Below are 14,383 nucleotides of genomic sequence, written 5' to 3'. Positions count from 1 at the left end.
TCTATTTATTCTTGCCATCTCTTCTTACTCTCTTTTGCTTCTGTTTAGTCCTTGCTGTTTCTGTCCTTTATTTTGCCCATCCTTGCACGAAATATTCCCTTGATAGCTCCAATTTTCTTGAAGTGATTTCTGGTCTTTCCTGTTCTATTGTTTTCCTCTACTTCTTTGCACTGTTCATTTAGTAAGGCTTTCTTATCTCTCCTTGCTATTCTCTGGAACTCTGCATTCAGTTGGCTATATCTTTCCCTTTTCCTCTTGCCTTTCACTTCTCTTCTTTTCTCAATTGTATGTAAGGCCTCCTCAGAGAATGATTTTGCCTTCTTGTATTTCTTTTTCATTGGAATGGTTTTGGTCATCACCTCTGAACCTCTGTCCTTAGTTCTTTAGGCACTCTGCCTACCAGATCTAATCCTTGAATCTAATATTTCAGGTTCCTGTGCAATATTGTTCTTATAGCATCAGGCTTTACTTTCACCACCAGACACATCCAAAACTGAGTATCATTTTGCTTTGGCCCAGCCTCTTCGTTCTTTGTGAAAATATTAGTAATTGACCTCTGTCCTTCTGCAGTAGCATATTGGACACATCCGAACTGGGGGGCTCATCTTCCTGTGTCATGTCCTTCTGCCTTTTCATACTGTTCATGGGATTCTTGGGGCAAGAATACTAGAGTGGTTTGCCATTCCCTCCTCTAGTGGCCTATGTTCTGTCAGAGCTCTTCACTATGACCTGTTTGTTTTGGGTAGCCCTGCATGGAATGACTTATAGGTTCATTGAGTTATTCAGGCCACTTCACCATGACAAGGCCGAGAACCATGAAGGGGTGAGTTAGCAGAGTCACCCCTTAATTAGTTGAATACTTTCTGTTGGTTAGATCTATGCTGTTAAAACATGTATTAGTATATGGATGCCTGTTCCTCATCTCAGAGATACTGATTTATCGGGCTGGTGTGGGTCCAGATAGGGGCCTTTTCAGGGGAAGTTTTGCATATAATATTGGCACATGCCCAGGTGTGAGAACTAACAGGTTAGATGTCCCCAAATCAGACTCCTTTCATTCTATGCAATAACCTCTTAGGAAATATCATCAAACTAAATATTAATGCCATGAACAACTTTCTAATCTTTGGAAGGTGGTTCAATTCATACATTAAATAATTTATCATTTCTAGTTTATATTTTGAAGAGTCAGTAGTAGATAAAAGTGTGGACTTGAAGTCATACCTATATGTATCCAAAACTCAGTTCTACACAATTAATAGCTGTGTGATTGGGATCAGTCACTTATTCTTTATATGGTGTCTTTTCTCACCTGAGAAATGAGGTTTCCTTCCTTGCAATAGAGTTTGTGTGATGATTAAATGAACAATTTAAGTAAAATGCTTAGTGAACTGCCTGACATAATACAAGAGCTATTAACATTTTTACAGTATGTCTTCAAGATTGATGGGACAGATATCATTAGCATACTTTAGTAATTAAATAATTATAGGTAAGTTAAATATCTTACTCTGGGTAATTCGACTGATCAATTTATTTGAGTCTCTCCAGTGTAGAAGTCCTGACTGCTTTGGACCATATGAGAACATAAAATGTGTGTGTAATATCCAGCACTGTTAGCGAGTCAGGCATGGAGGAGAACCATAGGGAGTATTTTAGTAGCAGAGATTGCATATTAACCACCAAATCTATTTTTGCCATGTTCCATTTTTGAGTATATGGAATACCTTCTAAATCTCCCCTGTGATTATTGTAGTCAGGTGACTTATTGCTTGCAATTGGAATGTGAGTAGAAATGATGTGTATCACTTCTGGATCTGGACCTAGAAGTGTTTGATATACCTAGTGTATTTGGTATACCTTCCCATGCCCTCCCGATGGAACCTGCATGTAGCAGAGTCTCAGCTTTGACTATGATGAAAATGAATGTCATAAGGAATGGCAGGCAGAGCAACCTAATTCTGGGGGTATGCTGTATCCTGAATGACAATCCTGATTGAGCTGCCCTAGGTGGTTGTATAAAGAGATAAATGAACTTTGCTCTTTAGGTGGCCTAATTGTTATACTTCTGTGATAAAATGTACAGCCTTTGCCCTGATGGATATTATTTACTATGGATGGATGGATATTTCAGTTCAGTTCAGTTTAGTTCAGTTCAGTCGCTCAGTTGTGTCCAACTCTTTGTGACCCCATGGGCTGCAGCCCGCCAGGCCTCCCTGTCCATCACCAACTCCCAGAGTTCATTCAAACTCATGTCCATTGAGTTGGTGATGCCATCCAACTACCTCATCCTCTGTCATCCCCTTCTCCTCCCACCTTCAATCTTTCCCAGCATCAGAGTCTTTTCAAATGAGTCAGTTCTTTGCATCAGGTGGCCAAAGTATTGGAGTTTCAGATTCAGCATCAGTCCTTTCAGTGATTATTCAGGAATGATTTCCTTTAGGATGGACTAGTTGGATCTCTTGCAGTCCATGGGACTCTCAAGAGTCTTCTCCAACACCACAGTTCAAAAGCATCAATTCTTTGGCACTCAGTTTTCTTCACAGTCCAACTCTCACATCCATACATGACTACTGGGAAAACCATAGCCTTGACTAGACGGACCTTTGTTGGCAAAGTAATATCTGCTTTTTAGTATGCTGTCTGGGTTGGTCATAACTTTTCTTCCAAGGTGTAAGCATCTTTTAATATCATGGTCGCAGTCACCATCTCTAGTGATTTTGGAGCCCAAGAAAGTAAATACATAAAGCCACTCACTGTTTCCATTGTTTCCCCATTTATTTGCCATGAAGTGATGGGACTGGATGCCATGATCCTAGTTTTCTGAATGTTGAGCTTTAAGCCAACTTTTTCACTCTTCTCTTTCACTTTCATCAAGAGATGATTCAGTTCTTCTTCGCTTTCTGCCATAGGGGTAGTGTCATTTGCATATCTGAGGTTATTGATATTTCTGTCTGCAATCTTGATTCCAGCTTGTGCTTCATCCAGTCCAGCGTTTCTCATGATGTACTTTGTGTATAAGTTAAATAAACAGGGAGACAATATACAGCCTTAACATATGCCTTTCCCTATTTGGAACCAGTCTGTTGTTCCGTGTACAGTTCTAACTGTTGCTTCCTGACCTGCATACAGATTTCTCAAGAGGCAGGTCCGGTGGTCTGGTATTCCCCTCTCTTTAAGAATTTTCCACAGTTTGTTGTGATCCACACAGTCAAAGGCTTTGGCATAGTCAATAAAGCAGATATAGATGTTTTTCTGGAACTCTCTTGCTTTTTTGATGATCCAACAGATGTTGGCAATTTGATCTCTGGTTCCTCTGCCTTTTCTAAAAAGTTTCCAGCTTGAACATCTGGAAGTTTACTTTACTATATATATTTACTATATTTACTATATATTACTATTTACTATGCCTGAGAATTGGTGAATGGGCTCCCAGGTGGTGCTAGTGGGAAAGAACCCACCTGTCAATGCAGGAGGCAGAAAAGATGGGAGTTCGATCCCTGGGTTGGGAAGATCCCCTGGAGTAGGAAATGGCAACTCACTCCAGTATTCTTGCCTGGAAAATTCCATGGACAGAGGAACCTGGTGTGTTACAGTCCATACGGTTACAAAGAGTCTAACCTGACTGAGTGACTGAGCACCCGATTAATTGAACATTCCAGAGACCATGATTTTCCTGACTAGTGGTTCTCAAGGTGAGGTTCCCAGGGCAGCAGAATCAGCAGCAGCACCTGTAAATGTGTTAGAAATACAGAATCTCAGGCCTCACCTCAGACCTTCTAAATCAGAGGGTTGGGAGTGGGGCTTAGTAGTAAGTATTTTAACATACTCTCCGATGTATGTTAAATAAATACAGAATCCACTCTCCGATTCTGAAACAGCCTTAGTTAAAGAACCACTGTTGTCAGGGAGAGGAGATTAGGAATGGGTAGAAGAGTACAGGGAATAGGCTAGTCGTGCTTTCAGAGAATGGACACTGCAAACATAATGCTTGGTTTGAATCCTGGTTCTGCCACTCACTCTCAGGCAAGTCAGCCTCTCGATTTCCTGAATTTATTTGTCTATAGAATGGGGATAATAATTGTACAAGAATAATAGGATTTTCAAGAGGATTAAGTGAATCAATATGCATAATGCATTTAGAATAGTGCCTGGCATGCAAAGAGCATCAGCTATTATTGGTATTTAAGTAGCAAAGTTGTGTTGAAGAGTAGGGAATTAATCTTCATGAACAAAGGTGTAGAGGTGAGTCACATAACTTGTCTATGGAAAACAATAGTCTCAAATTTATTAAATAATCTAATTACATATTTATTCTCCTGTTTCAGCACTTCAAGGACATAACTCAACTATTTCTTTTTGTGTGTGTGGATATCTTCCTAATACTGAGCAGAATCTGTCTCCCTGGTCTGCTATTAACTTTCCAGGTTTACATAGAATAAATTTTATCCTTCTTGTACATCAACAAACATTCTTTTGGAATGATTGTGGCAGTGAGTATTTCAGAGGAATCAGTCTGTTTATAACAATAATGGTCCAGCCTCATTCTTTTAAACAATGCTTCAATGTAATAGCTACAACTTTCCCCTCTCCTACCCATTCCTTCACAATCATTGAGCTTTATAATTCCTTCTTTCCCTCCATATCTCAAAGTCTGGCCGTGTTATCAGAATATGTCCTAAAGTCTGGAGTCTTTAGGGTCTCTAAGCTACTTTTTAGCACTGAGGTCCTGGGGAGGAAGGGTCACATTTCCTCTAGTATTTTTGAAGAGTATGTTAACAGATTCATTACCCTGCAAGGACCACCTTGCTTCTAGAGCCCTTTCTCTATTTCTTAGCTCCGCCGTCTGATGAGCACACGTCTGCCACGTTGCTTCAGTCGTGTCTGACTCTTTGTGACCCCATGGACTGTAGCCCTCCAGGCTCCTCTGTCTATGAGATTCTCCAGGCAAGAATACTGGAGTGGGTTGCCATGCTCTCCTCCAGGGTATCTTCCCAACACAGGGATTAAACCTATGTCTTTTAAATCCCCTGCATTGGCAGGCAGGTTCTTTACCACTAGCACCACCTGGGAAGCCTGCCCCCTAATAGATGGCTATCAAATTAAAACCAGGCTCCCAGTGTGGACTCATTTCTTTTTATAAACCAGGGCTCCTATCACACAGTACATTGTAATTGTACTATCAGTAAGGCATAGGGCATTGTATCAGTAGTTAACCAAAGATAACATTTAACTCCCAGAAAATAGTACAAACCATCTTGCTCCTTTTTCATATCATATCCAAGTCCTAGTTGGTTTCTTTCCATTTCAAGCTGTCTCCCATCCCTACCCCACAAAGTCCCCATTTCCTTGACCTTACACTCGGTTATCACTCCCCCACATAGCAACATTTCTCCAAACAGTTCTTTGTGTCTGCTGTCTCTACTTCCTCATCTCTCATTCTTTGTGGTATAAAAAATAAAACATTTTTTGGACATTATCTCTGTGGAAGATACTGTGTTATTTGTGAAGGTAAGTAAAAAGGAAGAAAATATAGATCAGATATTAAGGGCTTTAAACATGGGTTTTCTGACCCCTACCTCTGACCCAGACTTCACTGTCTTGAAATGCTCTAATATCCATAATTCTAGCCAATTTCTAGTCAATTTCAAGATGTGGTTCTCAATTATTCCCGTATTCATCAGAAGACACACCAGGGGACCAGAGTTACAAAGCACAAAGGCATTTAACCGTGTGTCTATCTGATTTTAATGTTCTCTAAAAGCTGCTTTTTATCCAAAAATCTGGCTTTTACATCAAGTGATGATTTGACATTAATGCATATACCTCTTCAGAAGTAATCAAAGAACTGAGGTTTTCTATCAAAGTACCTGATTGCACTTTAAACTTTATTTTTCTTTGGTATGGCATGAACTGAGAATACTTTCTTATGATTTAGGAACGACTATGCACTTCTATATTCCACCCTACTCTATATATAGTAAGTAGTAAGTTTAGGCTTACCAGCATGGTAAACTAATCACAGAAAAGAAATTCTAAGGGTTGGAATGAAGCACAGTTCATTTTGTTGAGGGGAGGACATACGTTTCAAAGTTAAGAAGGCCTTGTAAGCTTATTCTAAAATAAGCTAGTCTAAACTAAAACATAAGCAAATGTACACAGAAGAGACCATAGGGTTTTCACTTCCTAAGCAAAATTTAGTCAAATATTAGAATCTTTGCTCTGTTCTGATATTGCTTTTAGAACCAGGAGATACTGTTTTCCTATGAGATTCATGCTTTTTCTTATTAGAAACTCAACATCTGTTCCTCTGCAGCTAAAAGAGAATGTGGCTAATGGATTAAAAAAAAAAGAAAACTCAAATCAACAACAACTTCAAATCTCAGCAATTAGAATGTAGTCCTCTGTGACTTGGCATCTTTAGAACATATTCTGAAGTAGGCTGAGGGAAAAGAAAGGTTTAGGTTGAATATCAGAAAAAATTCAAAAGAGCAATACATTCAAAAGAAATAAAAGTCTCCTGAGTAGTAGAGGACATTGGAATCAGACTAAAGCAAGCATAGAAAAATATGCTGAGAAGCATTCCTGACCCGTAGAATAATGCATTTTTGTTGTTTAGTCGCTAAGTTGTATCTGACTCATTTGAGACCCCATGGACTGTAGCCCACCAGGCTCCTCTGTCCATGGGATTCCCCAGATAAGAATACTGGAGTAGGTTGCCATTTCCTCCTCTAGGGGATCTTCCAGACCCAGGGATTGAACCCACATCTGGCAGCCAGATTCTTTACCTCTGAGCCACCAGGGAAGCCCCAAGAACAATGGATATTATGACCCAAGAGATGATTTTCCCATTATTAATATAAGGCTTTCTATGTTATTTTTAGAAATCTAAAAATCTAGTTTGAGATGCATGTATTAAGTTGGTGAAAAAGTAATTGTGGTTTCGTATTGTGAATTTTAAATTATTATAACTAGGCTCAAACATCTTTATTAATCAAATAAGGACCATTATAGCCAACACATTCTTGCCAATGAGAAATAAGTTTGTTAGTTTCTACAGCTTAAAAAATCCATGCTTCAGGATTCAACAAACTCTTGGAAAGCATTTTCTGCTTCCTGCTGGTTGTGGAAGCACTTTCCCTGCAACAAGTTGTTGAGGTGCTTGAAGAAGTGGTAGTCAGCTGGTGAGAGGTCAGGTGAACGTGGCAGATGAGGCAAAACTTCGTAGCCCAATTCATTCAACTCTTGAAGCATTGGTTGTATGATGCCATTGTCAAGTGTTGTGGAGAATTGGGCCCTTTCTGTTGACCAAAGCTGGCTTCTGGGTTGGCAGTTTTCATTGCATCTCATTGATTTGCTGGGCAAACTTCTTAGATGTAATGGTTTCACTGGGATTCTGAAAGCTATAGTGGATCAGACAGGCAACAGACCACCAAAGAGTGACCATGCCCTTTTGTTGGTACAAATTTGGTTTTGGAGCTTCTTCTTGGTCTAACCACTGAGCTGATCATCACCGGTTGTCTTATAAAATCCATTTTTCATCTCATGTCACAATCCAATTGAGAAATGGCTCATTGCTATTGCATGGAATAAGAGAAGATGATACTTCAAAATGACTTTTTTTTTTTATTTGCAATCAGCTCATGAGTCACCCACTTATGAAGCTTTTTCACCTTTCCAATTTGCTTCAAATGCCTAATGACCATAGAACGGTCGGTGTTGAGTTGTTGGGCAACTTCTTGTGTTGTTGTAAAAGGATCAGCTTTGATGATTGCTCTCAACTAGTTGTTGTTAAATTCTGATGGGGCCCCCTGCGCTTCTCATCTTCAAGGCTCTCGTCATCTTCGCAAAACTTCAGGAACTACCACTGCACTCTACCTTTGCTAGCAGTTCCTGGGCCAAATGCATTGTTGCTGTTGTGAGTTGTCTCCACTGCTTTATGACCCATTTTGAACTTGAATAAGAAAATCGTTTGAATTTGTTTTTTGTCTAACATCGTTTCCCTAGCCTAAAACAAATATAAAATAAACAGCAAGTAATAAGTCATTACAAAAAACATAAAGCAAAAATGTTCATCAAAATGACATATACTATAACCATGTTTATTTAAGAATGTATTTCAATATCAAGCAACAAAGTTCAATAATGCAAACCACAATGAGTTTTGCACCAACTAGCTAGTTTGAGGAAAATTTTGAGCTCTTCCTATAAACATTCACTGTTGCTTGTTTCTTCTTTTTGTGATTAAATATACACACAAAAAATCAAACATTTAACTTTTTTTTTCTCTTCCTCTAAGTATGCTTGAACCATGATGAATATAATGAGTTGTTATCTGTAATACGAAACACAGAATGAAAGCTGTTTGTCTTTGTGGAGAGGAAATTTCTTTCAACTTGATATGTTATGGATTCCTCCTAGAAATGAGCCATCGTTACAAAGGTGAGAAAATATCAATCAATGACCTAACTACATGTAGGGATGCGTGAGGCACTGAGTGGACAGATTTACACAGTTACAGCTAATCTATCCTCTTGGCACATGTGGATAACTAAAAGTTAAAGAAAGAGTCAGGTGAAATTCACTCATGTTTGGTAGGAAGCCCAGTTGCCTCTGTCCTGATTTATTCTCATTTATGGCTTTGTGGAAAACAGGACGGGCTTTTGAGTTTGGTTAATGCAGGCTTTATTTCTCAAGTAATTTGGGGATTTCAGACAGTGTAATTTCAGTATTACAACAGTATTACCAGTGTTAATAACCCAGTATCACCAATTAAAACAAACATCTCTTCCCTAACCCTGCTAGTTTGCAAAGTAGAGAAGGCAGAGCATTCTGACTTACTGCTTTGCACATTCTTAGCCAGTCTTAGAAACTTCTTATGCTATTTCCTATGCAAACCAGCCTCTGGTTTATCACCTCCTGTTTACTGCTGCTCTTAGCTCACTTCCTACCAAAATGGGAGTATTCACCTAGGGATCTCATGTCCAATCTGGTGCCTGCTTCTCCAATGGCTTCCTTTACTGCCTATTAAAATTTTCATCCCTTCTCATGGCCCATTCCAAAAGCCACCTTCTCCATAAAGGCCCTCCTGATCCTTACTACTGCAAGCCATCCTGTCTGCTTTGACTGACCATGGCCCTCCAATTGCTCACAGCCCCCTTATAGTCCTATCATAGTCTGCCTTTTTTGTGTACTTGAGTCTTCCCCTTCTCCCCAGTAGATTACACTTGAGACAGAGCCTGGGTCTTAGTCACAGTTTGTATGGTATCCAGTGCAGTTCTGCGCATGAACTCTGTGTGTGACAGTCAACTCATCCTCAAATGGCATGAGGACAGACTTTATTTTAGGCACTGGGTGGGCATAATGAAAAATGATAAATTGTTACCCTAAAAAATGATCAAATTGGTTAAAACTTGGGAAGAGATAACTATTTTATGAGGAAGAATTTAAGACAAGTCCAATGAGAGATAACAAACACCATTATTATTCACAAAATGGGAACATTATCATGCATGGTGTGAAGGTATGAATCCAAAGGAAACATCAAGTAGAAAATGAAAGCTAGATCACAAAGGATGCTAGGGACAAAGATAGAACTGGATTGGGGGTTCCAGAATTCCATGCAGAAAATATTTAAGGGAGCAGAAATCAAGTTGGATGACCAAAGGTATTCAAAGTTCTTACAGGCTTGGAGAGAAGGTTATAAAAGGCCAGTCAGAAACCACTGCAAAATGATGTGTTTAGGAAAATTCATGGTGTTTGTGTGTATATGTTTTCAAGGGAGGTGAGGCTGATTCTGTTAATATGTTACCCATATGGTGCAGTCCTTCTAAGACATACAAAGCAGTTCTCCATGTAAAGAGTAACAATTATATTTACCTTTATATAGTAGAAATAGCAAAGAAATTTCCTTGCTTTCTGTGAGTTTAAAGTAAAATTCTTTTCAGAACACTGAGCAGTTCTGCTGAGCACAGGACTACTTTCCTTAGGTAGTTTGTGATCAGAGTTACCTTCCACTTTGCTGATGTGGAACATGGAATCCTTCATTTTCAGCTGCGGATCTTTCTGCGGTACTGCTATTTAAATGCTGAGCACTGAAAATTCAGAACTGGGTATTTTTTCCTTTCCTTTTAACTGAATGATGATCATGCTCATTGTTTTCAAGTGTGTATGTTGTTTAGTCGCTCAGTCATGTCCGACTCTGTGATCCCATAGACCTCAGCATGCCAGGCTTCTCTGTCCTTATTTATCTCCCAGAGTTTGCTCAAATTCACGTCCACTGAATCAATGATACCGTCCAACTATCTCATCCTCTGTTGCTTCCTTCTTCTTCTGCCGTCAGTCTTTCCCAGCATCAAGGCCTTTTCCAATGAGTTGGCTCTTTGCATTAGATGGCAAAACAATTGGAGCTTCAGCTTCAACACTAGTCCTTCCAATGAATATTCAGGGTTGATTTCCTTTAGGATTAACTAGTTTGATCTCCTTTTTGTCCAAGGGACTCTCAAGAGTCTTTTCCAGCACCACAGTTTGAAAGCATCAATTCTCTGATGCTCAGCCTTCTTTATGGTCCAACTCTCACATTTATGCATGACTACTGGAAAACCATAGCTCTGACTATACAGACGTTGGTTGGCAAAGTGATGTCTCTTCCTCTTAACATGCTGTCTAGGTTTGTTATAACTTTTCTTCCAAGGAGCAAGCATCTATTAATTTCACGGCAGCAGTCACCATCCACAGTGATTTTGGACCCAATACAATAAAATCTGTCACTGTTTTCATTCCCCCCCCCAATCTATTTGCCATGGGCTTCCTTGGTGGCTCAGATAGTAAAGAATTTGTCTGCAATGCAGGATACCTGGGTTTGATCCTTGGATTGGGAAGATCCCCTGAAGAAGGAAATGTCTACCAACTCCAGTATTCTTGCCTGGAACTATTCCATGGACAGAGGAGCCTGGTGGGCTATGAGGTCCATAGCCTCCTGGTGGTCCATGAGGTTGCAAAGAGTTGGACACGACTGAGTGACTAACACATAGGCATGTATGTATTTGTTGTGAAGTGATGGGACTGGATGCCGTGATCTTAGTTTTTTAATGTTGAGTTTTAAGCCATCTTTGGGGAGCAGTATTTGAGGAAGGGGGAGGGATGCTTGATAAACAGTTCTTTGTCCATCTAATGTCTATAAAGACCATCCTTAAATCCTCAGCTAACTAAATTTTATATATATATATATATATATAAAGATTACTTGTCTTTAACTTTTACAGAACTCTCAGAAACACAAAACTCTTTCAGAAACACAAAACTCTTTCAGAAACATAACTGGAGTGTAATATAAGGCACACCCATATGCTGTGTTAGCAAGCCTATATATTTCTGCTTTACAAGGACAGGTATCCTGAACAAAAGCTCTTGTGCGATTTCATTTAGACTGTAAGTCTTCCTCAGAGTTCTAACCTTTGAAGATCTCAAAAATGAATATTCCAAGCTGCATAGAAATAGATAAGACAAAGTGTATAAACTTGAAAACTCAGATTTTTTTTCTTAAAAACATGTTGCAATGTCTTCTTAACTTCCTTGGGATATATGAGACTCACAAGGCCCACTCAGCCATCTGCTTTGCTTGATTTCAGATTATTTCCATCTTTACCAAGGACACAGAGGCAAATAATGTATGTGCATATGTGTGCATGTTCACTATGAGCAAGTGCGTACATATATATATACATACACACAAACACACAGCTTAGGTTGTGATCTCCATATCAAGTTTTGGAAATGACTTTTTTCTGGGGGCTTTGTGTAACCAGTTATTTAGCAATTATGTTTGCCTTAAAGTTAGTGTTATTTTTAAAATAAAGAAACTTTTTCAAAAAATTTTTTTTCTGTTTTAACAGCAAAAGCAGCTTGGATGACTAAAACAAACCTTCAAAGTCCATGCTACCAAGTGTCCTTTTCATGGTAGCAGGATGATTTAGTTTTATTTTTATATAGTATTCAGAGCTTTGGAGGGATCTATTGAAAAAATTCTATTTAAGATGTATGAGACTTGTGTCCAAATATGTATTTTAAGAGTGTTATGGTTTGAATTGCATCCCCCCAAAGGATATGTTGAATACCTAGTCTCTCATACTCAGAATGTGACCTAATTTAGAAATAGAGTCTTTGTAGAGGTAATCAAGGTAAGAAATGGTCAATTAGGTCATCTTTATAAGAAGAGGTAGGGGCAGGGCACTTCCCTGGTGTCCAGTGGTTAAGACTCTGCACTCCCAATGCAGGAGGGCATGGGTTTGATCCCTAGTCAGGGAACTAAGATCCCACATGCCACACAGCCAAAGAAGATACAGACGGAAACCCATGGAGAAGAGAGCCATGTGAAGTCACAGGGAGAGGGCCATGTGAATTCAGAGGCAGAAACTGGAGTGATGAGTCTACACACCAAGGGACATTAAGGATAGCCAGCAGCCTGAAGAACATATCCCTAGATTCTTCAAAGAGATCATGGCCTTTCCAACATCTTGATTTTTACTTCTAGCCTCTAGAACTACAAGAGAATAAATTTCTATTGTTTTAAGCTGTTCCAGTTGTATTTCTCTGTTATGGCAGCCCTAGGGACCTAACACAGAGAGTGATTACATTCAGCTCTGAAAGCAGGTGAATCTAAGAACACCACAGCAAACAATCCTCTCACCCATAACAACTGAAAAGAGCACAAGTTACCTTTCTCCTCTAGGGGCCCTGCACGCTGCTGATCCTTTTTTTTTTTTTTTGCCATGGTCTAAACACCAACTCTGGAGAAGGCAATGGCACCCCACTCCAGTACTCTTGCCTGGAAAATCCCATGGATGGAGGAGCCTGGTGGGCTGCAGTCCATAGGGTAGCTAAGAGTTGGACATGACTGAGTGACTTCACTTTCACTTTTCGCTTTCATGCACTGGAGAAGGAAATGGCAACCCACTTTGGTGTTCTTGCCTGGAGAATCCCAGGGACGGGGGAGCCTGGTGGGCTGCCGTCTATGGGGTCACACAGAGTTGGACACGACTGAAGTGACTTAGCAGCAGCAGCAAAGACCAACTCGATGGACATGAGTTTGAGTAAACTCCTGGAGTTGGTGATGGACAGGGAGGCCTGGCATGCTGCGATTCATGGGGTCGCAAAGAGTCGGACACAACTGAGCGACTGAACTGAACTGAGAGACTACAGAGAAGTTGTTAAACAAAATATTAAATAGCAATACTAGCTAACATTTATTGAGCACTTATGAGGAGCCAGATTCTATTCTAAGCATTTTATTTGTATCATCTGGTTTAAAGCCTACAGCTACCTGTGTGAGGTAGATACTGTTGTTATCCCCTTTTATAGTTGATGAAATTGACTCACTCAAAGTTATAGAACTGGGACAGTTGTGGTTTGAATCCAAACAGTTTGACCCCTGAATGCCCCCTCATACCAAGTGTTCATTTCTATTTCACCCTTTCCAGAATCCCATGGCATGGTGCTTTTTTGGAGGAGTGAAATTAGAAAGAAGCAAATTCATGTTGATAGAGCTCCTTTGTAAGTGAGTGACATGCTCAGATCTGTTACCCTGTTTTATTATTTAATCCTCATAATGACTCTTTAAAGTACTTATTATTTGCATAACTTACAGATAAAGAAACTCCTTTGATAGTTTGTAAGTGGTGCCAGGATTTGAACTTGAATCTAATAAATGGCATTTATTCAGTGTTTATTCTGTGATAGGAATTATATATATATATATATATATATATATATATATATATATATATATATATTTCTTTGGTACTGACAACAATCTGGTAAGGTAGTTGTCTCTGAGAATATCTCTAAGGTAGATATTCAATCATGAGAATGAAATATCAGAAATGAGCAGAAATCCTGAGTGGTGTTCAGGCTGTGAAAGGCAGGCTAGCTCTGGGCTGTGGTACATCACAAGGAAGAGAAGCAACTGCCCATGGGATGAGTAGGATACAGAGGTATTTGTCACCTAGAACTTGCCTTGGTTAAAAAGGAGGATGTTGGGCTTCCCTGGTGGTGCAGTGGGTGGGAATCTACTTGCCAGTACAGGGACATGGGTTCGATCTCTGGTCTGGGACGATCTCACATGCTGCAGAGAAACTAAGCCCATGAGCTACAACTACTGAGACTACATGCCGCAACTACTGAAGCTGGTGTGCCTAAAACCTATGCTCTGCAAGAGAAGCCACCACAATGGGAAAGCCTGCACAATGCGACAGGAGAGTAGCGCCCATTCTCTGCAAGTAGAGAAAGCCCGCACAGCAACGAAGACCTCGTGCAACCAAAATAAATAAATAAATAAACAAAAAATAAATGGGAGGGTGAAAATAGTGAGGAAAAAAAACAACCC

This window comes from Odocoileus virginianus, chromosome 12 (genome assembly GCF_023699985.2).
Source record: "Odocoileus virginianus isolate 20LAN1187 ecotype Illinois chromosome 12, Ovbor_1.2, whole genome shotgun sequence".
NCBI classification, from domain to species: Eukaryota; Metazoa; Chordata; class Mammalia; order Artiodactyla; family Cervidae; genus Odocoileus; species Odocoileus virginianus.
Note: the sequence above shows the minus strand (reverse complement) of the source record.